Source organism: Pseudophryne corroboree, chromosome 7 (genome assembly GCF_028390025.1).
Source record: "Pseudophryne corroboree isolate aPseCor3 chromosome 7, aPseCor3.hap2, whole genome shotgun sequence".
NCBI lineage: Eukaryota > Metazoa > Chordata > Amphibia > Anura > Myobatrachidae > Pseudophryne > Pseudophryne corroboree.
The window spans coordinates 258460163-258488026 of record NC_086450.1 but is presented as its reverse complement, the minus strand read 5'-3'; the positions used below and the strand labels follow the sequence as shown (position 1 = coordinate 258488026).

At 44.1% G+C, this 27864-nt stretch overlaps 11 non-coding genes across 11 annotated transcripts; all 11 read right to left on the bottom strand.

Moving 5' to 3' along the window:
- Positions 1-6955: 6955 nt before the first annotated feature.
- On the bottom strand, positions 6956-7029 carry TRNAS-ACU (transfer RNA serine (anticodon ACU)). Its single transcript has one exon. It is a non-coding gene; the product is annotated as a tRNA-Ser (tRNA).
- A 2262-nt stretch (positions 7030-9291) lies between these two features.
- On the bottom strand, positions 9292-9365 carry TRNAS-ACU (transfer RNA serine (anticodon ACU)). Its single transcript has one exon. It is a non-coding gene; the product is annotated as a tRNA-Ser (tRNA).
- A 613-nt stretch (positions 9366-9978) lies between these two features.
- LOC134946506 (U1 spliceosomal RNA) lies at positions 9979-10142 on the bottom strand. The gene has a single exon (XR_010182203.1). It is a non-coding gene; the product is annotated as a U1 spliceosomal RNA (small nuclear RNA).
- Positions 10143-10816: 674 nt separating this feature from the next.
- On the bottom strand, positions 10817-10979 carry LOC134946633 (U1 spliceosomal RNA). The gene has a single exon (XR_010182301.1). It is a non-coding gene; the product is annotated as a U1 spliceosomal RNA (small nuclear RNA).
- A 152-nt stretch (positions 10980-11131) lies between these two features.
- LOC134946510 (U1 spliceosomal RNA) lies at positions 11132-11295 on the bottom strand. Its single transcript, XR_010182206.1, has one exon. It is a non-coding gene; the product is annotated as a U1 spliceosomal RNA (small nuclear RNA).
- A 661-nt stretch (positions 11296-11956) lies between these two features.
- On the bottom strand, positions 11957-12119 carry LOC134946630 (U1 spliceosomal RNA). Its single transcript, XR_010182300.1, has one exon. It is a non-coding gene; the product is annotated as a U1 spliceosomal RNA (small nuclear RNA).
- A 152-nt stretch (positions 12120-12271) lies between these two features.
- LOC134946567 (U1 spliceosomal RNA) lies at positions 12272-12435 on the bottom strand. The gene has a single exon (XR_010182252.1). It is a non-coding gene; the product is annotated as a U1 spliceosomal RNA (small nuclear RNA).
- Positions 12436-26150: 13715 nt separating this feature from the next.
- LOC134946846 (U5 spliceosomal RNA) lies at positions 26151-26266 on the bottom strand. Its single transcript, XR_010182428.1, has one exon. It is a non-coding gene; the product is annotated as a U5 spliceosomal RNA (small nuclear RNA).
- A 658-nt stretch (positions 26267-26924) lies between these two features.
- Positions 26925-27040, bottom strand: LOC134946768 (U5 spliceosomal RNA). The gene has a single exon (XR_010182364.1). It is a non-coding gene; the product is annotated as a U5 spliceosomal RNA (small nuclear RNA).
- Positions 27041-27326: 286 nt separating this feature from the next.
- Positions 27327-27442, bottom strand: LOC134946860 (U5 spliceosomal RNA). The gene has a single exon (XR_010182440.1). It is a non-coding gene; the product is annotated as a U5 spliceosomal RNA (small nuclear RNA).
- Positions 27443-27717: 275 nt separating this feature from the next.
- LOC134946851 (U5 spliceosomal RNA) lies at positions 27718-27834 on the bottom strand. Its single transcript, XR_010182433.1, has one exon. It is a non-coding gene; the product is annotated as a U5 spliceosomal RNA (small nuclear RNA).
- Between the last annotated feature and the right edge of the window lie 30 nt (positions 27835-27864).

Sequence of the window (27864 nt, the reverse complement as noted above, 5' to 3'; positions counted from 1 at the left end):
GCAGGATAATAATCGCACAGCGTGCCCCCCACCAACCACAAACCTCCCCCACCCCCCTGTATGACATAAACACCGCTAATTCCACTTACACACAATAATTTCAGTTTGCGACCAGGAGCCGGCAATGTATGTGCACCCAAATGAAGCCACTGTACATGCCCTGCAGGCTGCTATGTACTGCACAGGTGCAACAAATTTAAATGTCCTATCTTTAAAATGGGGCATATTTTACTAAATTAAAAAAACCTGTAACTTTCTGTAAAACCTTAACCCCAAAAGGCACTACACTAACATCGGGGTGTAGAGTTGGATGTTGATCCAAGGCACCAACAGGCTAAAGCTTTGACTGTTCCCAGGATGCCTTGCACCGCCTCCTCTATAACCCTGCCCAGTGGCGTAACTAGACCTTTGTGGGCCCCATAGCAAAATTCTGAATGGGCCCACCAGCACTCAACAAGAATGAGTGGCGTTTGGGGTCAGAAAAGTAGAGGGGAAGGGGTCTGACAGAGTAGGGGGCAGGACATGAATGAATAGAAACTGAGGTGTCCATTATATAAAGAAATACAGTATGTGTGTCTGTGTGTATATCACACACACACATATAAGGGAAATTCAAATGCCCTCAATTATTGCGCCCATTACACTCTGGTTTAGGTGCACAAAGCACCTAAACCTGAATAAAGTAATGGGCGCGATCGTGAAAAGACACCGTTTGGTTGCCCAAATGGGTCTCTTTGCACACATTTCAGCTTGTTTCCCCTGGGGGTAGCGAGCTGAAATAAACATGTCGCACCCGTTGGCAGCAACATTAGAATAGCTGCTGACGGGCACGATTGAGGGAGGAAAGGGACATTTGAATCCAGCCCATAGATGCAATGTGAATATGTAATTTGTACCTTCCTATCTTAAAATGTATATAGTAGTGTATACACTAGAGGTCTTTCCGAACCCCCTAATCCTAACATTGTAATTTGCTTTAGGGCGCACCTCCAATTAGTCTAGTGTTTCGTATTTTCACATTAAATACTTTCTTGCATTGGTTGGTTAAAGATTAGATCGTATATTTTTCTAGATATAGCTGTGCATAGTCTACAAGGCTACATGCTTCTCCCCTAACTAGAGATGTGCAGCGGGCATTTTTCGTGTTTCATGTTTTGGTTTTGGTTTCGGATCCGCAGTTGTGTTTTGGATACGGACGCGTTTTGGCAAAACCACCCTTTCGGGTTTTGGATTTGGGTGATTTTTTTTTAAAACCTCAAACAGCTAAAATCATAGAATTTGGGGGTAATTTTGATCCTATAGTATTAAGCTCAATAACCATAATTTCTACTCCTTTCCAGTCTATTCTGAACACCTCACACCTCCCAATATTATTTTTAGTCCTAAAATTTGCACCAAGGTCCCTGGATGACTAAGCTAAGTGACCCAAGTGGGCAGCACAAACACCTGGCCCATCTAGGAGTGGCACTGTAGTGTCAGACAGGATGGCACTTAAAAAAATAGCCCCAAACAGCACATGATGCAAAGATAAATAAAAAAAGAGGCGCAAGATGAAATTGTAGTGTGTCTCTCCTGCTCAGTGTCAGTTCTCAGTAGTATCCTCATCAGTGCTCAGTATCACTGCTCATTGTCTTGTGCTGCATTGTGGTGCTCAGTATACTACAGAACTACAGAACATTACTAATAGTCCAGTGCTGCATCTGGCTGCTCAGTGTCAGTTCTAGTAATCTCATCAGTGCTCCGTATCACTGCTCATTGTCTTGTGGTGCTCAGTATACTACAGTACATTACTAATACTCCAGTGTCTTGTGCCGCATATGGCTGCTGTAGGGTGCTGTGGTAGTGTCCTGTCACTGTGCATATGTCATCATTCCAGTCACAGTGATATCTGGTATCTATCTAGTGGTATCTAATTCCTGACATTACTACCGTCTAATTCCAGATATATTACTGGCATATAATTCCACACATTAAAAAATGGAGAACAAAAAGGTGGAGGGTAAAATAGGGAAAGATCAAGATCCACTTCCACCAAGTGCTGAAGCTGCTGCCACTAGTCAAGGCAGAGACAATTCAATGCCATCAACATTATGTAATGATTATACGATACATTATATATCATATCATTGTATGGTTGTAAAATACAACTTAAAAACTTTAATGAATAAATACATAAAGTAGCTTTTATGTAACCTTTTTAAACCTATTAGCATAGACAGAATCTCATCGTGTGTATAGGCCTTTAGTTAAACAACAGCATGGGACCAGTTAGTGTGTTTTGACCACTGCACAGCACCTGGTGTTATATAGTAAGCACCACTATGGCATGTGACCAGCGGTGATGTGGAATGCAGTAGGAGGTGCTGTTTAGTAAGCACCACTTCTATATTCACCATGCAGTATATTGTGTGAATATAGAAGTGTTGGCTGTGTTATGTATTAGAGTAATTATTGCAGCTCCCAGCTAAAATTGCAACAATGTAATTTAGTGACAAGCTGCAGAGATTAACCCTTTCTGTGGCTGCTGCACAACCTCTATTCATATCGCTAAATTCAATTAGGGAGATGTTCTCACCCCGCGAGCAAGCGCAGGTATATGCCACACTTATGGTAACATTGGATTTGCAGATATTTTCTTGCAGGGGTGTTTCTAAACAATTTGGCTTCAAATACGAGATTTAAAAATGCGTGCCCCCCGCCACCATTGGCATTAAAATTTGTGCCCCTCCCCCATATATATATATATATATATATATATATATAAAAAAAACTATATTTGCGTGAGTGCTCCGGACGGGATGGGGGGGCGTGACCTCGCAAAAATGGGTATGGTCTCCATAAAATGGGCGTAGCCTTGCAGGCAAAGACTACCTTACACCCCAGTTCTTGACCCTGCACCAACAGACCTCGGCCACCACAGGGAAAAAAGTACAGTAATTTCCACCATGTTAAGCCCCACACATTAATGCCCTTTGGAACATATTATGTCACTCACCACAATATCTGTGATACACTATGCCCTACAGTAAAGCTTCTAATTACTTTTACAAAAACTGCTCAATGCCAAGAGTTTCACGTGCTGGGTGTCATGCTCATTGCCAGGGGTTTCACTCTCTGGGTGTCATGCTCATTGCCAGGGGGAACGCAGTAGGAGGTGTTATATAGTAAGCACCACTATGGCATAGTATATAGCATTATATATATTGTGAGCACTGGTGATGTTGAGTGCAGTAGAGCTGCTGCTGGGTAATTACAATTGACTACAACCACCAATATATTCTGCTGCACTATATATATGCAAAGCTAATTCTGCTGGGTAATTACAATTGACTACAACCACCAATATATTCTGCTGCACTATATCTATATTTGCAAAGCTAATTCTGCTGGGTAATTACAATTGACTACAACCACCAATATATTCTGCTGCACTATATCTATATATGCAAAGCTAATTCTGCTGAGTAATTACAATTGACTACAACCACCAATATATTCTGCTGCACTATATCTATATATGCAAAGCTAATTCTGCTGGGTTATGCAAATTGAAACATTATTGCATAGTATGTGATTTTGAAGTACTTTTTTAAAGTTTTGAATTATATAGACCAAGTTCAATCTTTGTGGAATGCCTGGTTGTTGTTTTTAAGGTAATTTATTGCCTGGCATTTGAGGGGGTGGGGTGTGGTTACAGATTTCAATTATTGGTTTCACTTGTAATAGTCTTCTACTTAAGTCCAATGGTGTAGGCTGTGCAAAGCCGTTTGGCTGTGCATTTATTGATCTAAGCGTGCATTTTTATCAAAGCGTGATAAAATTGACACATAACAGCAGTGTTCAATCAGCATTAATTTATCTTCAGCTGATATCGATTGTGAATTGACGTTTCTTCTCTTCTTGTCACCTACAGGTAATTACAATTGACTACAACCACCAATATATTCTGCTGCGCTATATCTATATATGCAAAGCTAATTCTGCTGGGTAATGCAAATTGAAACATTATTGCATAGTATGTGATTTTGAAGTACTTTTTTAAAGTTTTGAATGATATAGACCCAGTTTAATCTTTGTGGAATGCCTGGTTGTTGTTTTTAAGGTAATTTATTGCCTGGCATTTGAGGGGGTGGGGTGTGGTTACAGATTTCAATTATTGGTTTCACTTGTAATAGTCTTCTACTTAAGTCCAATGGTGTAGGCTGTGCAAAGCCATTTGGCTGTGCATTTATTGATCTAAGCGTGCATTTTTATCAAAGCGTGATAAAATTGACACATAACAGCAGTGTTCAATCAGCGTTCAATCGAAGTGAAAAAGAAGGAAAACAGAAGCACACCAATCTAACAAAACAAAGAAAACTGAAGAACTAATAACAAATGTGAGTCACTTACTCCTCAGATCACTCACCTCCTGATTGTTGCATCTGATTACATAGCACAGAACTACCTTACTTGGACATTTCATAAACCATCCATTTCACCTACAAATGCCTGTATCTGTATTATTGTAATTTTGTTTTTTAAGCACAGCTGCACCAATGCAATTTTACCTGCAAACACTTAAAACATCTAACATAATTACCATTGCTTCTTAAACCTCTCACAATCCTTTCATTTCTTACACTCCAAATACTTTTCTGCACCCACTTTATCTACGCTTTTGACTCATTTCATACTAAATCTACACCCCTTGAGCCTATACTGCTTTTCTCACCTGCATTTCTGCAATTCTTCTGCTCGGATTGCCTTACAGTCTCCTCTCCTACTTCCATATTCCCTCAACCTATTTACCTACTTAACACTATGTCAAGGTTTTCTTATACTCCCCACATCACTCAGTGTCTACCTAATAATGTATCTTTATCCTTCCCCCCTAGTCTCCTCCACCTCCTCCTCTCTCCCCTCCTCTGTCTCCCCTCCATCCCTCTGTTTCCTTCCCCCACCTTTCCTGTTACCCCACTTTCATTCACCTCTGCCCCATGGTCCTGCTACCCCACAACTCAGCCCTGCTCCCTCTCTCCCTTCCCTGTCACCTCCCCACACCCCCATCCACATCACACTGACCTCCCTCCCTGCCCACCTCCTGCAGTTTCCCCTCCTAGCTCAGGCACCCGTACCATCACTACTCTCTCATCATCCCTGCCCTCAAAGTTAATCCCACCTCATCGCTACAGCAACCCTGAAAATCTAATTCACATCTCTCCCCCTATCCTGTGCCCTCTGGAATGCCAGATCTGTTTGTAACAAACTGGTCCCCACTCATGACCTTTTCATTTCCAACTCCCTACACCTACTAGCCATTACTGAAACTTGGATTACTCCCTCTGACACTACTTCTGCTGCTGCTCTCTCTGCTGGGGGCCTTACATTCACACACACACCCCGACCTGGGGGTCGCCATGGGGGTGGTGTTGGGGTCCTTTTACCTTCTAGTTACTCCTACCAACTCATACCACCAGAACCATCCCTTATATTCTCTACATTTGAGGTCCACGCCATATGCCTCTTCCAACCAGTCCATCTTAGAGTAGCTGTCATTTACCGCCCCCCTGGCACTGCTTCCAAATTAATCGACAACTTTGCTTCCTGGCTTCCTCACTTCCTCTCTTCTGCCATTCCCACCATTATCCTAGGCGATTTCAACATCCCTATTGACATCCCCACACAATCCCCTGCCTCTAAACTTCTTAACCTCACCTCTTCACTTGGTCTCTCCCAGTGGACCTCCTCACCCTCCCATGTGAATGGGAGCTCACTGGATCTGGTCTTCACTCACCGCTGTGATATTTCTGATTTTTCCAACTCCCCATTTCCCCTCTCTGACCACCACCTGCTCTCCTTCAACCTATCTCTCTCGACTTCCCCATCTCTACCTCCTAAGGCTACCATCACTAAGCGTAACATTGAAGCTATTGACACCACATTCCTTTCCTCCCTGTTTGACTCACTTCTCTCTCCTATTCTCTCTCTCTCATGCCCTGAACAAGCCACTTCCACATACAATGCTTCCCTTACTTCTGCTCTTGACTCTGTTGCTCCACCAACCACTATTCACCCTCACAAATTAACACCTCAACCCTGGCACACCAAATGCACCAGATATCTGCAAAAATGCTCACGTACGGCTGAGCGACACTGGAGGAAATCACGCTCTAAGGCAGACTTCCTCCATTTCAAACTTATGCTCTCATCCTTCAGTGCTGCCCTTTCTCTTGCTAAACAGTCATACTTCAAGAACCTCATCTCCTCCCAGTCTTCCAACCCCCGGCGCCTCTTTGCCACTCTCAACTCACTCCTCTGCCCACCTCCACCTCGTCTCCCTTCCTCACTCTCTGCTCTTGACTTTGCCACTTACTTCACATCCAAAATTGACTCCATACGTCAGGACATCACATCACACCAGACTATCAGTAACCAGCCTTCTCCCAACCCTTACCAACCCTCCCCATCCCTCGCACCAACTCTGTCATCTTTCTCCCATGCATCTGGAGAGGAAGTCATGGCCCTCATTCGTTCCTGTCCCCTCACCACCTCCCCACTTGACCCTATCCCCTCCCGCCTCCTTTGCCACCTCTCTTCTTCTGCTTTTTCCCATCTTTCCCACCTTCTCAATCTCTCCCTCTCATCAGGCACTGTCCCCTCTGCCTTCAAGCACGCTCTCATCTCTCCTATTCTTAAAAAACCTACCCTTGATCCAAACACTCTCTCCAACTACCGACCCATCTCTCTCCTCCCTTTTGCCTCCAAACTCCTTGAGCGTATTGTCTACAACCGCCTTACTTCCTTTCTTTCCTCACACTCACTGCTTGACCCATTCCAGTCTGGCTTCCGTCCTCTCCACTCCACTGAATCTAACTACATCAGAGAAGGCCAGGTACCCTACACCATAAGAGGGGGTTTGAAATTTTGACTTGTCTACTTAAAGATCACCAAAATCTGATTACAAGGTCAATTACATCCCTGGGTGGGATTGAACCACCAACCTTTTGGTTAGTAGCCAAACACACTAACTGATTGCGCCACAGAGACACTTTGCAAAAGTGCATACTGACAAAGGCTAATAAGCATTCATCTAGAACGTTTCCTAGAAAAACTTTATAAAGTCATAATCTGGAGAGTTTTTGTAAGATGTTTCTTAGATCAACCAACGAAGAAACACATTGGTACTTTCCCATGATGAGTGAGTGCTTCAGGATCTCTTGCACTTACATGTGCAGCAGAGTACTGCAATGGAAGCATGCTGGGCCCATTACCCAGAGGTAGGCAGATTGAAACTATCCTCTGCTATATGCATTTTTTTGTTAATTAAAGTAATCCAAAACTGGGATTGATATGTTAGCTCTTTTATTTTTACTTAAAGTACAATAACTTTTACCATTTTAATTTGTTTTAATAGTATATTGACAGTATTGTTTTCTTTCAAAAATCCACTTAATTTTCTTTACCCTATTATTAAAATGGTAATTGACAAAAACAAACTACATTGTCACCAGAAGAGCAATACAAAATGTACAAGTGATATATAAAAATCATCTTTCCAGCTTGAATTTCAATGATGCATTGGGGCAACGATTTTGTGAGAAACATCTTCACCCTTAAATAAAGATTTTCTTAATTCCTTACCTGTGTGCTAATTAGATATCACCTTGTTTTCACATTAAACAGACTTCCACATGAGAAAGCAGCAAGGATGCATTGGCGTTAATGTTTCCTGGTGTCAACCCGTATTATTTCAGTAGACATTGAAATGAGGATGCATCTTGCTGCCTTTCCAATGAAGCAAGTTTAATTTAGTAATAGGTAAAAAACCATCCTTACAAAGGTGTTCATCAGAGACTTGGCTTTGTGGACACTTTTCAGAGAACAAATTTGTTAGCATAAAAATAAAGCCAGAAAATGAAGAGCTGTTTAATCACTCAATTGGATTTTTCTGCCAGCATATTTTTTTTTCTCTGCAACCCACTGCTAAATTGTGCTTCCTAGCTATTTTTTATAAAATCACTTAATCAAATCTAACTCTGATTACATCAGAGAAGGCCAGGTACCCTACATCATATGAGGGGGTTTGAAATTTTGACTTGTCTACTTAAAGATCACCAAAACCTGATCACAAGATCAATTACATCCCTGGGTGGGATTGAACCACCAACATTTTGGTTAGTAGCCAAACACACTAACTGATTGCGCCACAGAGACACTTTGCAAAAGTGCATACTGACAAAGGCTAATAAGCATTCATCTAGAACGATTCCTAGAAAAACTTTAAAAAGTCAATAATCTGGAGAGTTTTTGTAAAATGTTTCTTAGATCAACCAACGAAGAAACACATTGGTACTTTCCCATGATGAGTGAGTGCTTCAGGATCTCTTGCACTTACATGTGCAGCAGAGTACTGCAATGGAAGCATGCTGGGCCCATAACCCAGAGGTAGGCAGATTGAAACTATCCTCTGCTATATGCATTTTTTTTTTAATTAAAGTAATCCAAAACTGGGATTGATATTTTAGCTCTTTTATTTTTACTTAAAGTACAATAACTTTTTCCATTTTAATTTGTTTTAATAGTATATCGACAGTATTGTTTTCTTTCAAAAATCCACTTAATTTTCTTTACCCTATTATTAAAATGGTAATTGACAAAAACAAACTACATTGTCACCAGAAGAGCAATACAAAATGTACAAGTGATATATTAAAATCATCTTTCCAGCTTGAATTTCAATGATGCATTGGGGCAACGATTTTGTGAGAAACATCTTCACCCTTAAATAAAGATTTTCTTAATTCCTTACCTGTGTGCTAATTAGATATCACCTTGTTTTCACATTAAACAGACTTCCACATGAGAAAGCAGCAAGGATGCATTGGCGTTAATGTTTCCTGGTGTCAACCCGTATTATTTCAGTAGACATTGAAATGAGGATGCATCTTGCTGCCTTTCCAATGAAGCAAGTTTAATTTAGTAATAGGTAAAAAACCATCCTTACAAAGGTGTTCATCAGAGACTTGGCTTTGTGGACACTTTTCAGAGAACAAATTTGTTAGCATAAAAATAAAGCCAGAAAATGAAGAGCTGTTAAATCACTAAATTGGATTTTTCTGCCAGCATATTTTTTTTTCTCTGCAACCCACTGCTAAATTGTGCTTCCTAGCTGTTTTTTTATAAAATCACTTAATCAAATCTAACTCTGATTACATCAGAGAAGGCCAGGTACCCTACATCATAATAGGGGGTTTGAAATTTTGACTTGTCTACTTAAAGATCACCAAAACCTTATCACAAGGTCAATTACATCCCTGGGTGGGATTGAACCACCAACCTTTTGGTTAGTAGCCAAACACACTAACTGATTGCGCCACAGAGACACTTTGCAAAAATGTGTACTGACAAAGGCTAATAAGCATTCATCTAGAACGTTTCCTAGAAAAACTTTATAAAGTCAATAATCTGGAGAGTTTTTGTAAGATGTTTCTTAGATCAACCAACGAAGAAACACATTGGTACTTTCCCATGATGAGTGAGTGCTTCAGGATCTTTTGCACTTACATGTGCTTCAGGATCTCTTGCACTTACATGTGCAGCAGAGTACTGCAATGAAAGCATGCTGGGCCCATAACCCAGAGGTAGGCAGATTGAAACTATCCTCTGCTATATGTATTTTTTTTGTTAATTAAAGTAATCCAAAACTGGGATTGATATTTTAGCTCTTTTATTTTTACTTAAAGTACAATAACTTTTACCATTTTAATTTATTTTAATAGTATATTGACAGTATTGTTTTCTTTCAAAAATCCACTTAATAGTATCTCACCTGGCAGGTAAGTAGGAGTTGGGCTAGAGCTGGGGAGGGTCGCTGCTCGGGCACCCCCCTGTCAAGTGAAGGAGATCCAACTGAGGCAGCACAAGGGAACTCTCGAAAGAAGAACAAGGCTAGAGGAAGATCTGAGACAAAGACATCTGACTTTTACCAGAGCTGACAAGAGGAAAGCACAAACACAGTCCCCCACTACCACAAATAATGCAGTCGAGTTTCCCAGATTTGGGGAAATCACAGGGGTCAGCATACCCAGAATGCAATGAATGTACCTCACCCTGGGAGAACAATCTTCATGACCATGGTATCTCCTATGCAAAATAAGTATGATTTGGAATAGAGCTGGTGAGGGCCGCTGCTTAGGCACATCTCTGTCAAGTAAAGGAAATTCAACTGAGGCAGCACAAGGGAACTCTCATCTGGGGACAACAACTGCAGGGAGAACACATATTTTCAGATGAACATGGGAGGGCAGAAGGCTGCCTAATACTGAAGCACCCCCAAATAACAAACCAAATGCAACAACTAGTACAAGCATTCCTGGGGGAAGTTCTGCCGAAGACGGATTTGCATACGGTGATGTCATCCAAGCAGTGGGCCAAAGTTGGCTGGAACCCTCATCTGCATATGAAAAGAGAAAAGGAGTATGCAGGGCATGGCGGCCTTTTGCGGCGCTTGGATGACCCTTAGTTCGCATTAAACACCCCTACCCTCCTTCGGTGTGGGGCTCATGTTGGCCATGCCCCAGCCCCTGAAGCATTCAAGCTGATTTCTTGCAGCAGCTTGGCACTGTAACAGCTCCAGAGCTGCTATGTAAGGCAAGTAAAAGGGTGCGGGCCCTGCAGCACTACCTGTGGTTTGCATTGTGCATTGGAAGGCACAAAGTAAGCAGACAGGAGGAGAAGTCAGGATAGTGCACAAGGGTATAAAAGGGAGGGGCTCAAGAAAAAAGAAGTGGAAACAGACAGCAAACTAGGCTGGAGAGAGACCTGAGACAAAGAGATCTGAATTATACGAGAGCCGACCAGAGGAAACACAAATTATGCAGTCAAGTTTCCCACATTTGGGGAAATCGCATTAGCAGCACACCCAGAGTGCAATGGGTGAGCCTTGCCCTGGGAGAAGCAACTTTATGATCATAGTATCTCCCCTGGCAGGTAAGTAGGAGTTGGGCTAGAGCTGGGGAGGGTCGCTGCTCGGGCACCCCCCTGTCAAGTGAAGGAGATCCAACTGAGGCAGCACAAGGGAACTCTCGAAAGAAGAACAAGGCTAGAGGAAAATCTGAGACAAATAAATCTGACTTTTACCAGAGCTGACCAGAGGAAAGCACAAACACAGTCCCCCACTACCACAAATAATGCAGTCGAGTTTCCCACATTTGGGGAAATCACAGGGGTCAGCATACCCAGAATGCAATAAATGAACCTCACCCTGGGAGAACAATCTTCATGACCATGGTATCTCCTATGCAAAATAAGTATGATTTGGGATAGGGCTGGGGAGGGCCGCTGCTCAGGCACATCTCTGTCAAGTAAAGGAGATTCAACTGAGGCAGCACAAGGGAACTCTCATCTGGGGACAACAACTGCAGGGAGAACACATATTTTCAGGTGAACATGGGAGGGCAGAAGGCTGCCTAATACTGAAGCACCCCCAAACAACAAACCAAATGCAACAACTAGTGCAAGCATTCCTTGGGGAAGGCCTGCAGCAGATTGATTTGCATATGGTGATGTCATCCAAGCAGTGGGTCAAAGTTGGCTTCAACTCTCGTCTGCATATGAAAAGAGAAAAGGGGAGTGCAGGGCATGGCGGCCTTTTGCGGCACTTGGATGACCCCTAGTTCGCATTAAACACCTCCACCCTCCTTCGGTGTGGGGCTAGGCCCCAGCCCCTGAAGCATTCAAGCTGATTTCTTGCAGCAGCTGGGCACTGTAACAGCTCCAGAGCTGCTCTGTAAGGCAAGTAAAAGGGTGTGGGCCCTGCAGCACTACCTGTAGTTCGCATTGTGCGTTGGAAGGCACACAGTAAGCAGACGGGTGAAGTCAGGATAGTGCGCAAGGGCATAGAAGGGAGCGGCTCAAGAAAAGAGAAGTGGAAACAGACAGCAAACTAGGCTGGAGAGAGACCTGAGACAAAGAGATCTGAATTATACGAGAGCCGACCAGGTGAAATACAAATTATGCAGTCAAGTGTCCCACATTTGGGGAAATCGCAGGAGCAGCACACCCAGAGTGCAATGGGTGAGCCTTGCCCTGGGAGAAGCACCTTCATGATCATAGTATCTCACCTGGCAGGTAAGTAGGAGTTGGGCTAGAGCTGGGGAGGGTCGCTGCTCGGGCACCCCCCCGTCAAGTGAAGGAGATCCAACTGAGGCAGCACAAGGGAACTCTCGAAAGAAGAACAAGGCTGGAGGAAGATCTGAGACAAAGAAATCTGAATTTTACCAGAGCTGACCAGAGGAAAGCACAAACACAGTCCCCCACTACCACAAATAATGCAGTCGAGTTTCCCAGATTTGGGGAAATAACAGGAGTCAGCATACCCAGAATGCAATGAATGAACCTCACCCTGGGAGAACAATCTTCATGACCATGGTATATCCTATGCAAAATAAGTATAATTTGGGATAGGGCTGGGGAGGGTCGCTGCTCAGGCACATCTTAGTCAAGTAAAGGAGATTCAACTGAGGCAGCACAAGGGAACTCTCATCTGGGGACAACAACTGCAGGGAGAACACATATTTTCAGATGAACATGGGAGGGCAGAAGGCTGCCTAATACTGAAGCACCCCCAAACAACAAACCAAATGCAACAACTAGTACAAGCATTCCTGGGGGAAGGTCTGCTGAAGACGGATTTGCATACGGTGATGTCATCCAAGCAGTGGGCCAAAGTTGGCTGGAACCCTCATCTGCATATGAAAAGAGAAAAGGGGTATGCAGGGCATGGCGACCTTTTGCGGCGCTTGGATGACCCCTAGTTCGCATTAAACACCCCCACCCTCCTTCGGTGTGGGGCTCATGTTGGCACTTGTGCACTATCCTGACTTCTCCTCCCGTCTGCTTACTTTGTGCCTTCCAATGCACAATGCAAACTACAGGTAGTGCTGCAGGGCCCACACCCTTTTACTTGCCTTACAGAGCAGCTCTGGAGCTGTTACAGTGCCCAGCTGCTGCAAGAAATCAGCTTGAATGCTTCAGGGGCAGGGGCATGGCCAACATGAGCGCCACACCGAAGGAGGGTGGGGGTGTATAATGCGAACTAGGGGTCATCCAAGCGCCTCAAAATGCCGCCATGCCCTGCATACCCCTTTTCTCTTTTCATATGCAGACGAGGGTTCCAGCCAACTTTGACCCACTGCTTGGATGACATCACCATATGCAAATCCATCTGCTGCAGGCCTTCCCCCAGGAATGCTTGCACTAGTTGTTGCATTTGGTTTGTTGTTTGGGGGTGCTTCAGTATTAGGCAGCCTTCTGCCCTCCCATGTTCATCTGAAAATATGTGTTCTCCCTGCAGTTGTTGTCCCCAGATGAGAGTTCCCTTGTGCTGCCTCAGTTGAATCTCCTTTACTTGACAGAGATGTGCCTGCTCAGTGTCAGTTCTCAGTAGTATCCTCATCACTGCTCATTGTCTTGTGCTGCATTGTGGTCCTTAGCATACTACAGTACATTACTAATTTTATGATTAGTTAGCTACTATAACTCATGTTACCCCCGGATTTACCATGTTGATATTTTAAGTATTGTAACCTTGGATAGCTTTTTCATTCAGAAATGTATCCATTCCTTTTTTAAATCCAATTACAGAGTCCGCCATTACCACCTTCCCTGGCAGGGAATTCCACATCCTGATTGCCCTAACAGTGAAGAACCCTTTCCTCCATTGCTTTCGGAACTTTCCTACAGTCGCAGCAAGTGCCCACGTGTCCTAAACTGTGTTCTTTTAATAAATAATTCCTCTTATAACTCTTTGTTATGTATCTTTACATATTTGAAGATATTAATAATATCTCCTCTTAGGCACCTCTTTTCTAGTATATACATATTCAGCCTAGTAAGTCTTTCCTTATAGTACAGCCTTCAGGATCTCTTGCACTTACATGAGCAGCAGAGTGGTGCAATGGAAGCATGCTGGGCTCATAACCCAGAGGTCGATTGATCGAAACTATACTCTGCTATGTGTATTTTTTTTTAATAATTAAAGTAATCAAAAACTGGGATTGATATTTTGGCTCTTTTATTTTTACTTAAAGTACAATAACTATTACCATTTTAATTTGTTTTAATAGTATATTGACAGTATTGTTTTCTTTAAAAAATCCACTTGATTTTCTTTACCCTATTACTGAAATGGTAATTGACAAAAACAAACTACATTGTCACCAGAAGAGCAATGCAAAATGTACAAGTGATATATTAAAATCATCTTCCATCTTGAATTTCAATGATGCATTGGGACAACGATTTTGTGAAAACATCTTCACCCTTAAAGAAAGATTTTCTTAATTCCTTACCTGTGTGCTGATTAGATATCACCTTGTTTTCACATTAAACAGACTTCCACATGAGAATGCAGCAAGGATGCAGTGACGTTTATGTTTCCTGGTGTCAACATGTATTATTTCAGTAGACATTGAAATGAGGATGCCTCTTGCTGCCTTTCCAATGAAGCAAGTTTAATTCAGTAATAGGTGAAAAACCATTCCTACAAAGGTGTTAATCAGAGACTTGGCATTGTGGACACTTTTCATAGAGCAAATTTGTTAGCATAAAAATAAAGCCATAAAATGAAGAGCTGTTTAATCACTCAATTGGATTTTTCTGCCAGCATAATTTTTCTCTTACGTCCTAGAGGATGCTGGGGACTCCGTAAGGACCATGGGGGATAGACGGGCTCTGCAGGAGACATGGGCACTTTAAGAAAGACTTTAGATCTGGGTGTGCACTGGCTCCTACCTCTATGCCCCTCCTCCAGACCTCAGTTTACTACTGTGCCCAGAGGAGACTGGGTGCTTTTCAGGGAGCTCTCCTGAGTTTCCTGACAGAAAGTATATTTGTTAGATTTTTTATTTTCAGGGAGCCTGCTGGCAACAGACTCCCTGCATCGAGGGACGGAGGGGAGAGAAGCACACCTACTTCTGTGAGTTGAAAGGCTCTGCTTCTTGGGCTACTGGACACCATTAGCTCCAGAGGGATCGGTACGCAGGTCTCACCCTCACCGTCCGTCCCAGAGCCGCGTCGCCGTCCCCCTCGCAGAGTCGGAAGATAGAAGCCGGGTGAGTATGAGAAGAAAAGAAGACTTCAGAGGCGGCAGAAGACTTCATGATCTTCACTGAGGTAACGCACAGCAGTAAAGCTGTGCGCCATTGCTCCCATACACCTCACACACGGCAGTCACTGTAACGGTGAAGGGCGCAGGGGGGGCGCCCTGGGCAGCAATATAGACCTCTCTTTGGCAAAATAAATTTATATATGCAGCTAGGCACTGTATATATATAAGAGCCCCCGCCATTTTTTTACTATATTTGAGTGGGACAGAAGCCCGTCGCTGAGGGGGTGGGGCTTCTCCCTCAGCACTCACCAGCGCCATTTTCTCCACAGCACCGCTGAGGGGAAGCTCCCCGGACTCTCCCCTGCTTATACCACGGTAGAAAGAGGGTCTTAAAGAAGAGGGGGCACATAATTAGGCGCATATATATGGAAATACAGCGCTACTGGGTAAACATAAAATTATTGTGTTTTTTTCCTGCGTCATATAGCGCTGGGGTGTGTGCTGGCATACTCTCTCTCTCTGTCTCTCCAAGGGGCCTTGTTGGGGAACTGTCCTCAGATAAGAGGATTCCCTGAGTGTATGGTGTGTCGGTATACGTGTGTCGACATGTCTGAGGTAGAAGGCTCTCCTAGAGAGGAGCAGGAGCAAATTAATGTGGTGTCTCAATCGACAACGCCGACACCTGACTGGATGGATATGTGGAATGTTTTAAGTGCTAATGTAAACTTATTGCACAAGAGATTAGACAAAGCTGAAGCTAGGGAACAGTCAGGGAGTCAACCCATGCCTGTCCCTATGTCGCAGGGACCTTCGGGGTCTCAAAAGCGCCCACTATCCCAAATAGTTGACACAGATACCGACACGGATTCTGACTCCAGTGTCGACTACGATGATGCAAAGTTACAGCCAAAATTGGCTAAATGTATTCGATATATGATTATTGCAATAAAAGATGTTTTGCACATCACAGAGGAACCCCCTGTCCCTGACACGAGGGTACACATGTATAAGGGAAAGAAACCTGAGATAACCTTTCCCCCCTCACATGAGTTGAACGAATTATGTGAAAAAGCTTGGGAATCTCCAGACAAAAAGCTGCAGATTCCCAAAATGATTCTTATGGTGTATCCTTTCCCGCCAATGGACAGGATACGGTGGGAATCCTCCCCTAGGGTGGATAAAGCATTGACACGCTTATCCAAAAAGGTAGCGCTGCCATCCCAGGATACGGCTACCATCAGGGACCCTGCTGACCGCAAGCAGAAGGTTACCCTAAAGTCCATTTACACACATTCTGGTACCTTACTCAGACCGGCAATTGCGTCGGCCGGGGTTGTAACGCGGTAGCAGCATGGACAGATACCTTATCAGCAGAGATTGAGACCCTAGATAAGGATGCTATGTTATTGACCATAGGGCATATAAAAGATGCTGTCCTATATATGAGAGATGCTCAAAGTGACATTAGTCTACTGGGTTCTAGAATAAACGCTATGTCGATTTCTGCTAGACGAGTCCTATGGACCCGGCAATGGACAGGTGATGCCGACTCAAAAAGGCATATGGAGGTTTTACCTTACAGGGGTGAGGAATTGTTTGGGGAAGGTCTCTCGGACCTAGTCTCCACAGCTACAGCTCGTAAATCAAATTTTTTGCCTTATATTCCCTCACAGCCTAAGAAAGCACCACATTATCAAATGCAGTCCTTTCGATCACAGAGAAACAAGAAAGTACGAGGTGCGTCCTTTCTTGCCAGAGGTAAGGGCAGAGGGAAAAAGCTGCACAACACAGCTAGTTCCCAGGAACAGAAGTCTTCCCCGGCCTCTAAAAAATCCACCGCATGACGCTGGGGCTCCGCTAAAGGAGTCCGCCCAGTTGGGGGCACGTCTTCGAGTTTTCAGCCACATCTGGGTTCATTCGCAGGTGGATCCCTAGGCAATAGAAATTATTTCTCAGGGTTACAAGCTGAAATTCGAAGAGGTGCCTCCTCGCCGGTTTTTCAAATCGGCCCTACCATCTTCTCCCCAGGAAAGGGAGATAGTGTTAAATGCAATTCACAAATTGTATCTTCAACAGGTGGTGGTCAAGGTTCCCCTGCTTCAACAAGGAAAGGAAAATTATTCGACCCTGTTTGTACTCCCAAAACCGGACGGTTTGGTCAGACCCATATTAAATTTAAAATCCCTGAACCTATACTTGAAAAGGTTCAAGTTCAAGATGGAATCGCTAAGAGCGGTCATCGCCAGCCTAGAAGGGGGGGATTTTATGATATCTCTGGACATAAAGGATGCATACCTTCATGTACTCATTTATCCACCTAATCAGGCGTACCTAAGATTTGCGGTACAGTATTGTCATTACCAATTTCAGACGTTGCCGTTTGGTCTCTCCAGAATTTTCCCCGAGAATTTTCACCAAGGTAATGGCGGAAATTATGGTGCTCCTGCGAAAGCAAGGTGTCACAATTATCCCGTACTTGAACGATCTCCTCATAAAAGCGAGATCAAGAGAGCAGTTGCTGAACAGCGTATAACTTTCACTGAAGGTGTTACAGCAACACGGCTGGATTCTCAATATCCCGAAGTCGCAGTTGGTTCCTACGACTCGTCTGACTTTGCTCGGGCATGATTATGGATACGGACCAGAAAAGGGTTTATCTTCCGATAGAAAAGGCCCAGGAACTCATGACTCTGGTCAGGAACCTATTGAAACCAAAACAGGTGTCAGTGCTTCACTGCACTCGAGTCCTGGGAATGATGGTGGCATCATACGAGGCCATTCCCTTCGGCAGGTTCCATGCGAGGATCTTGCAATGGGACCTACTGGACAAGTGGTCCGGGTCACAACTACAGATTCATCAGTTGATCACCCTGTCCCCCAGGGACAGGGTATCTCTCCTGTGGTGGCTGCAGAGTGCTCACCTTCTAAAGGGCCGCAGGTTCGGCATTCAGGACTGGATCCTGGTGACCACGAACGCGAGCCTCCGAGGTTGGGGAGTAGCCACACAGGGAAGACATTTCCAAGGTCTTTGGTCAAGTCAGGAGACTTGTCTTCACATCAACATCCTGGAGCTAAGGGCCATATACAACGCCCTACGTCAAGCGGAGACCTTACTTCGCGACCAACCAGTTCTGATCCAGTCAGACAACATCACCGCAGTAGTTCATGTAAACCGCCAAGGCGGCACAAGGAGCAGAGTGGCGATGGCGGAAGCCACCAGAATTCTTCGCTGGGCTGAGAATCATGTAAGCGCACTGTCAGCAGTGTTCATTCCGGGAGTGGACAACTGGGAAGCAGACTTCCTCAGCAGACACGACCTACATCCAGGAGAGTGGGGACTTCATCAGGAAATCTTCGCACAGATTGCAAGTCGGTGGGGACTGCCCCAGATAGACATGATGGCGTCCCGCCTCAACAAAAAGCTACAGAGGTATTGCGCCAGGTCAAGAGACCCTCAGGCAGTAGCTGTAGATGCCCTAGTGACACCGTGGGTGTTCCGGTCGGTCTATGTATTTCCTCCTCTACCTCTCATACCCAAAGTGTTGATAATAGTAAGAAAAAGAGGAGTGAGAACAATTCTCATTGTTCCAGATTGGCCACGAAGGACCTGGTATCCAGATCTGCAGGAAATGCTCACAGAAGATCCGTGGCCACTTCCTCTAAGACAGGACCTGTTGCAACAGGGGCCCTGTCTGTTCCAAGACTTACCGCGGCTGCTTTTGACGGCATGGCGGTTGAACGCCGGATCCTAGCAGAAAAGGGTATTCCAGATGAGGTCATTCCTACGCTAATAAAGGCTAGGAAGGACGTGACATCTAAACATTATCACTGTATATGGCGAAAATATGTTTCTTGGTGTCAGGCCAGGAATGCTCCTACGGAAGAATTCCACCTGGGCCACTTCCTTCACTTCAAACTGGAGTGAATTTGGGCCTAAAATTAGGCTCTATTAAGGTTCAGATTTTGGCCTTATCCATTTTCTTTCAAAAGGAATTGGCCTCTCTCCCTGAAGTAAGTACAAACTTTTGTGAAGGGAGTACTGCATATGCAGCCTCCTTTTGTACCTCCGGTGGTGCCTTGGGACCTTAACGTGGTGTTAAGGTTATGGTTTGAATCACTTAAAAAGGTGGAGTTGAAATATCTCACTTGGAAGGTGGTCATGTTATTAGCCTTGGCTTCCGCTAGGCGAGTGTCGGAATTAGCGGCTTTATCACATAAAAGCCCCTATCTGGTTTTCCATATGGATAGAGCGGAATTGCGGACCCGTCCTCAATTCCTGCTAAAAGTGGACTCATCCTTTCATATGAACCAACCTATTGTGGTGCCTGTGGCTACGCGTGACTTGGAGGATTCCGAGTCCCTTGATGTGGTCAGGGCTTTGAAAATTTACGTGGCCAGAACGGCTAGAGTCAGAAAAACAGAAGTACTGTTTGTCCTGTATGCAGCCAACAAGATTGGCGCCCCTGCTTCAAAGCAGACTACTGCTCGCTGGATCTGTAACACGATTCAGCAGGCGCATTCTATGGCGGGATTGCCGTTGCCTAATTCAGTCAATGCCCATTCCACTAGGAAGTTGGGCTCTTCTTGGGCAGCTGCCCGAGGGGTCTCGGCACTACAGCTGTGCCGAGCTGCTACTTGGTCGGGTTCAAACACCTTTGCAAAGTTCTATAAGTTTGATACCCTGGCTGAGGAGTACCTCCTGTTTGCTCAATCGGTGCTGCAGAGTCATCCGCACTCTCCTGCCTGTTTGGGAGCTTTGGTATAATCCCCATGGTCCTTACGGAGTCCCCAGCATCCTCTAGGACGTAAGAGAAAATAAGATTTTAAACCTACCGGTAAATCTTTTTCTCGTAGTCCGTAGAGGATGCTGGGTGCCCGTCCCAAGTGCGGACTACTTCTGCTAGACTTGTATATAGTTATTGCTTACATAAGGGTTATATGTTAGTTTTCATCGGTCTTGGACTGATGCTATGTTGTTTTCATACTGTTAACTGGGTAGTATATCACAAGTTATACGGTGTGATTGGTGTGGCTGGTATGAATCTTGACCTTGGATTAACAAAAATCCTTTCCTCGTACTGTCCGTCTCCTCTGGGCACAGTTTCTCTAACTGAGGTCTGAAGGAGGGGCATAGAGGGAGGAGCCAGTGCACACCCAGATCTAAAGTCTTTCTTAAAGTGCCCATGTCTCCTGCGGAGCCCGTCTATCCCCCATGGTCCTTACGGAGTCCCCAGCATCCTCTACGGACAACGAGAAAAAAAATTTACCGGTAGGTTTAAAATGTTATTTTTTTCTCTGCAACCCACTGCTAAATTGTGCTTCCTAGCTGTTTTTTTATAAAATCACTTAATTAAATCTAACTCTGATTATGTCAGAGAAGGCCAGGTACCCTACACCATAAGAGGGGGTTTGAAATTTTGACTTGTCTACTTAAAGATCACCAAAATCTGATCACAAGGTCAATTACGTCCCTGGGTGGGATTGAACCACCAACCTTTTGGTTAATAGCCCATGTAAGTGCAAGAGATCCTGAAGCACTCACTCATCATGGGAAAGTACCAATGTGTTTCTTACAAAAATTCCCCAGATTATTGACTTTTTAAAGTTTTTCTAGGAAACGTTCTAGATGAATGCTTATTAGCCTTTGTCAGTATCTACTTTTGCAAGGTGTCTCTGTGGCGCAATCGGTTAGCATGTTAGGCTATTAACCAAAAGGTTGGTGGTTCAATCCCACCCAGGTATATAATTGACCTTGTAATCAGATTTTGGTGATCTTTAAGTAGACAAGTCAAAATTTCAAACCCCCTCTTATGGTGTAGGGTACCTGGCCTTCTCTGATGTAATCAGAGTTAGATTTGATTAAGTGATTTTATAAAAAACAGCTAGGAAGCACAATTTAGCAGTGGGTTGCAGAGAAAAAAAAAATTATGCTGGCAGAAAAGTCCAATTGAGTGATTAAACAGCTCTTCATTTTCTGACTTTATTTTTATGCTAACAAATTTGCTCTCTGAAAAGTGTCCACAAAGCCAAGTCTCTGATTAACACATTTGTAGGAATGTTTTTTCACCTATTACTGAATTAAACTTGCTACATTGGAAAGGCAGCAAGATGCATCCTCATTTCAATGTCTACTGAAATAATACAGGTTGACACCAGGAAGCATAAATGTCACTGCATCCTTGCTGCTTTCTCATGTGGAAGTCTGTTTAATGTGAAAACAAGGTAATATCTAATCAGCACACAGGTAAGGAATTAAGAAAATCTTTCTTTATGGGTGAAGATGTTTCTCACAAAATTGTTGTCCCAATGCATCATTGAAATTCAAGATGGAAGATGATTTTAATATATCACTTGTACATTTTGCATTGCTCTTCTGGTGACAATGTAGTTTGTTTTTGTCAATTACCATTTCAGTAATAGGGTAAAGAAAATTAAGTGGATTTTTTAAAGAAAACAATGCTGTCAATATACTATTAAAACAAATTAAAATGATAAAAGTTATTGTACTTTAAGTAAAAATAAAAGAGCCAAAATATCAATCCCAGTTTTTGATTACTTTAATTATAAAAAAAAAAAAATGCACATAGCAGAGGATAGTTTCGATCAATTGACCTCTGAGTTATGGGCCAGCATGCTTCCATTGCACTACTCTGCTGCTCATGGAAGTGCAAGAGATCCTGAAGGCTAAATTGATTAAAGGCCTAAAAGTACTGGACTATAAGTAAAGACTTACTAGGCTGAATATGTATACACTAGAAAAGAGGTGCCTAAGAGGAGATTTTATTAATATCTTCAAATATGTAAAGATACATAACAAAGAGTTATCAGAGGAATTATTTATTAAAAGAACACGTGGTCACTCGCTGCGACTGGAGGAAAGTTCAGAACGCAATGGAGGAAAGGGTTCTTCACTGTTAGGGCAATCAGGATGTGGAATTCCCTGCCAGGGAAGGTGGTAATGGCGGACTCTGTAATTGGATTTAAAAAAGGAATGGATACATTTCTGAATGAAAAAGCTATCCAAGGTTATAATACTTAAAATATCAACATGGTTAATCCGGGGGTAACATGAGTTATAGTAGCTAACTAGTCATAAAACATTATTCAGCAAGTATGTAGAATCATCACAACTTAAAACAGGTTGAACACGATGGGCAATTTGCCTCTATTCAACCTCAAAAACTATGTTACTATATTACTATGTTACTGTAGTATACAGAACACCACAATGCAATGAGCAGTGATAGTGAGCACTGATGAGGATACTAGAACTGACACTGAGCAGCAAGATGCAGCACTGGACTATTAGTAATGTACTTTAGTATGCTGAGCACCACAATGCAGCACAAGACAATGAGCAGTGATACTGAGCACTGATGAGGATACTACAGAGAACTGACACTGAGCAGGAGAGACACACTACTAGTATTACTGAGCAGCAATAAGTAACCACTGATACTGAGCACTGATATTGAGATTTCCACTGAGAGAACATAGCCACGTCCTCTCCGCTCTCTCTTCAATGCACGAGTAAAAATGGCGGCAACGCGCAGCTCTTTATATGGAATCCGAATCTCGCGAGAATCCGACAGCGGGATGATGACATTTTCCCTTGTTCAGGTTTTCCGAGTCAGGCGGGAACAACCGAGCCTGCCTCGGACCAGTGTAAACCACGTGGAGTTCGTGGGGAATTCGGTTCTCGGAGAACCGAACCCGCTCCTCTCTTCCTTATACCCATCAATTTTTTTATTTTCAATCTAAGCCCCTGCAGTTTTCTGTAAGCATCTGCTTCGCTATGATGATCAACAAGTCACAAGGGCAAACACTCAGGGCTTGAGGCGTAGATCTTAGGACCAGCTGCTACAAGCATGGCAGTGGTGTCACTATCACTGGTGACACCCAGAGAGGTGGCGAGGGAGATTGTAATGCAGTGCGCGCAGATAAGCAGCGCAATGGTAAAAAGGAGGCATGGTTTCATAGGTAGGGGCGTGGCCTGGTGGCCTGAATCTACATTTTGTTGCTCCGGGTGTCCCGGGGGTTGGGGGCTGCACCCGGGGACTAGTGTGTGAGCGGCGCTGGCTCCTGCACAGTGACAGGTCATGGCCACCCAGCATGACGCCTCCCTTCTTGACCATGCTGTAATTGCAGTCGCACTGCAGTTCAGCATGATCATAAAAAATGGTGTAGTCTCCTGCTGGTGCAGACTGTATGTGCGCGCAGAAAGCCGCCACCATTTTTGTGATCACAGCGGCTGAATGTGATGTCATACAGCCGCTGTGACCACGCCCCCTGTGTCTCCTCCGTTGCAGACCCCATTTTGAAGCCTTGCCCCTGCACCGCTCCATCCCTGACTTGGAAATGGAGTGTTGCTGACCCCCCTCTCCCCCCCGCCCCGATTGACAGGCAGAGGTGATCGCATTCTCTGCGGGGTGCCGCAGAAAATGCAGGCACATGCGTATGCTCTTAGCAATTTTTGCAGTTGGATCGCTTATTGTGATTGCAATCCAACCTGAATCAGGCCCTATTACCTATCACAATGCGCTGCGGGCAGTACAAAATTGGGTTAATATAGGAGAAAAACCCCCAGACCTGTGCTCCTTAACTGTACCTGGTGGCTAGTGGAGCGGCTGCCCAGTAATCAGTGTCCACGCCAATGCGCACACGGCCCACCCCCTACGGCCACGCTCCCCTTCATCAGCGGCCTCGTGATCCGGAAGGGCGGTGTGTGTGTGACTGACCTTAGGAAGAAACCGGAGCCTCCGCTGCAGTGACCCAGCAACCAGGGCACGGGAGTATACAGCACCGCTGGGAGTGATGAAGCTGCAGTAAAGATGTCTATTAGATCTAGCCTGCTGCAGCCCTTGTATATTCTCATAAAACAAGTTCTTCTTTTCTTGTCAAAATTAATAGCTAAGAATAGGCTGCCTGAGGCAGGCCCCTGTTAAGTGGCCTGCTACTGAAGGCACCAACTACAAACTGAGCTCCCTGTTCATGGAAGCGGGGTTATAGAGGAGGATGCGCTGAGCATCTTGAGAACAGTCAAAAGCTTTGAGCCGGTTGGTGCCTCAGATCAAGATCCTACTCTACACCCCAATGTGAATCCTTGTGGAGTCCAGTGTACCCCACAGAAGAAATTAATGTGTCACACCCATTGGCAGCAACCTTAGAATAGCTGCTGACGGGCACAATTGAGAAAGGAAGGGGGGGGGACATTTGAATCCAGCACATAGATGCAATTCAAATATGTAATTTGTACCTTCCTATTTTAAAATATAATGGATGAACCTCACCCTGTGAGAACAATCTTCATGATCAAGAGATCTCATATGCAAAATAAGTATGAGTTGGGATAGGGCTGGGGAGGGTGGCTGCTCGGGCAGCCCCTCCCCCGTCAAGTTAAGGAGATTCAACTGAGGAAGCACAAGGGAACTCTCGTCTGGGGACAACAACTGCAGGGAGACCACATCTTTTCAGATGAACATGGGAGGGCGGAAGGCTGCCTAATACTGAAGCACCATTAAATATCAAACCATATGCAACAACTAGTACAAGCATTCCTGGGGGAAGGTCTGCAGCAGACGGATTTGCATACGGTGATGTCATCCAAGCAGTGGGCCAAAGTTGGCTGGAACCCTCATCTGCATATGAAAAGAGAAAAGTGGCATGCAGGGCATGGCGGCCTTTTGCGGTGCTTGGGTGACCCCTAGTTTGCATTAAACACCCCCACCCTCCTTTGGTGTGGGGCTCATGTTGGCCATGCCCCATCCCCTGAAGCATTCAAGCTGATTTCTTGCAGCATCTGGGCACTGTAACAGCTCCAGAGCTGTTCTGTAAGGCAAGTAAAAGGGTGTGGGCCCTGCAGCACCACCTGTAGTTCGCATTGTGCGTTGGAAGGCAAAAAGTAAGCAGACGGGAGGAGAAGTCAGGATAGTGCGCAAGGGCATCCTTTTCTCTTAGTCCGTAGAGGATGCTGGGGTCACATTAAGAACCATGGGGTATAGACGGGATCCGCAAGAGACATGGGCACTTTAAGACTTTCAAAGGGTGTGAACTGGCTCCTCCCTCTATGCCCCTTCTCCAGACTCCAGTATTAGGAACTGTGCCCAGGGAGACGGACATTTCGAGGAAAGGATTTATTGTTAAACTAAGGTGAGCATCTTACCAGCTCACACCTTAAGCATGCCGCAGAATGTGGCATTCAACAGAACACAAGCCAACGGCATGAACAATTGCAGCAAAACAGTATGGACTGGGACGGGTGCCCAGCATCCTCTACGGACTAAGAGAAAAGGATTTACCGGTAGGTATTAAAATCCTATTTTCTCATATGACCTAGAGGATGCTGGGGTCACATTAAGAACCATGGGGTTATACCAAAGCTCTTGAACGGGTGGGAGAGTGCGTGCGACTCTGCAGCACCGAATGACCCAACTTGAGGTTATCATCGGCCAAGGTATCAAACTTGTAAAACTTAGCAAAAGTGTTTACTAAATAGCTGCTCGGCAAAGTTGCAATGCCGAGACTCCCCGACCAGCTGCCCAGGATGAACCCACCTTTCTAGTAGAATGGGTCTTCACCTAATTCAGTAACGGCAATCCTGCCGTGGAATGAGCATGCTGAATCTTACCACACATCCAGCGCATACTGGTCTGCATGGAAGCAGGACACCCAATCCTGTTGGGAGCATACAGGACAAACAGAGCCTCTGTTTTCCTAATCTGAACCGTTCTGGTGACATAAATTTTCAAAGTTCTGACCACAGCCAGAGACTTTGACTCAACGAAGGTGTCAGTGGCCAAACGCACCATGTGGAAAGATGAACCACCTTCGGCAGAAATTGTTGACGTGTCCTCAATTCTGCTCTATCTTCATGAAAGATCAAATAAAGGCTCTTGTGATACTGCATGGTTTGTACTGTTTTCCATGTGCTCCCAGATCTTTCAAGCAAGTAGCATGGTCAAGAAAGTTCTGTTTGAAAAGAAACAAACATTTACTGTCATTTCTATGCAAATGAGCTTACATTAAAGCACACTCGTTCTATCTTTAAACCGATAAAAGAAACCCCAATAAGATGGGGCATGCAAAAATTGAAATAAAACTTGGTTTTGCTCTTCTCCACGGAAATCTTTAATAAAAGGCGAAAGATTTGTTCGTTCTGAAGAGAAACCAGAGCATGACCAAGATTCCACCTGTCGCCTGAGTGCCATGCCAGCAGTCCTCATTCAGCTCAAAGTGAGCACCCAATTTGAAAGAAAGAAAGTAGATTTCTCACCAGGCTTCCCCTTGCTATAAGCATGGTTTGTACTCTTTTCCATGTGCTCCCAGATCTTTCAAGCAATTAGTATGGTCAAGAAAGTTCTGCTTGAAAAGAAACAGACATTTACTGTCATTGTTATGCAAATAAACTTACATTAAAGCTACCAAGAAAGCACACTCGTTCTGTCTTTAAACTGATAAAAGAAACCCCAATAACATAGGGCATGCAAAAATTGACATAAAACTCAGTTTTGCTCCTTTAATAAAAGGCGAAAGATTTGTTAATTCTGAAAAGAAACCAGAGCATGACCAAGATTCCACCTGTCACCTGAATGCCATGCCAGCAGTCCTCATTCAGCTCAAAGTGAGCGCCCAATTTGAAAGAAAGCAGATTTCTCACCTGGCTTCCCCTTGCTATAAGCATGCTTTGTACTGTTTCCCATGTGCTCCCAGATCTTTCAAGCATGTAGCATGGTCAAGAAAGTTCAGTTTGAAAAGAAACAAACATTTACTGTCATTTCTATGCAAATGAGCTTACATTAAAGCACACTCATTCTATCTTTGAACCGATAAAAGAAACCCCAATAAGATGGGGCATGCAAAAATTGAAATAAAACTCGGTTTTGCTCCTCTCCACGGAAATCTTTAATAAAAGGCGAAAGATTTGTTCGTTCTGAAGAGAAACCAGAGCATGACCAAGATTCCACCTGTCGCCTGAGTGCCATGCCAGCAGTCCTCATTCAGCTCAAAGTGAGCACCCAATTTGAAAGAAAGAAAGCAGATTTCTCACCAGGCTTCCCCTTGCTATAAGCATGGTTTGTACTCTTTTCCATATGCTCCCAGATCTTTCAAGCAATTAGTATGGTCAAGAAAGTTCTGCTTGAAAAGAAACAGACATTTACTGTCATTGTTATGCAAATAAACTTACATTAAAGCTAAAAAGAAAGCACACTCGTTCTGTCTTTAAACTGATAAAAGAAACCCCAATAATATGGGGCATGCAAAAATTGAGATAAAACTCAGTTTTGCTCCTCTTCACGAAAATCTTTAATAAAAAGCGAAAAATTTGTTCATTCTGAAGAGAAACCAGAGCATGACCAAGATTCCACCTGTTGCCTGAGTGCCATGCCAGCAGTCCTCATTCAGCTCAAAGTGAGCACCCAATTTGAAAGAAAGACAGCAGATTTCTCACCAGGCTTCCCCTTGCTACAAAACATGGTTTGTACTCTTTTCCATGTGCTCCCAGATCTTTCAAGCAATTAGTGTGGTCAAGAAAGTTCTGTTTGAAAAGAAACAAACATTTACTGTCATTTCTATGCAAATGAGCTTACATTAAAGCACACTCGTTCTATCTTTAAACCAATAAAAGAAACCCCAATAATATAGGGGAATGCAAAAATAGAGATAAAACTTAGTTTTGCTCCTCTCCACGGAAATCTTTAGTAAAAGGCGAAAGATTTGTTCATTCAGAAGAGAAACCAGAGCATGACCAAGATTCCACCTGTCGCCTGAGTGCC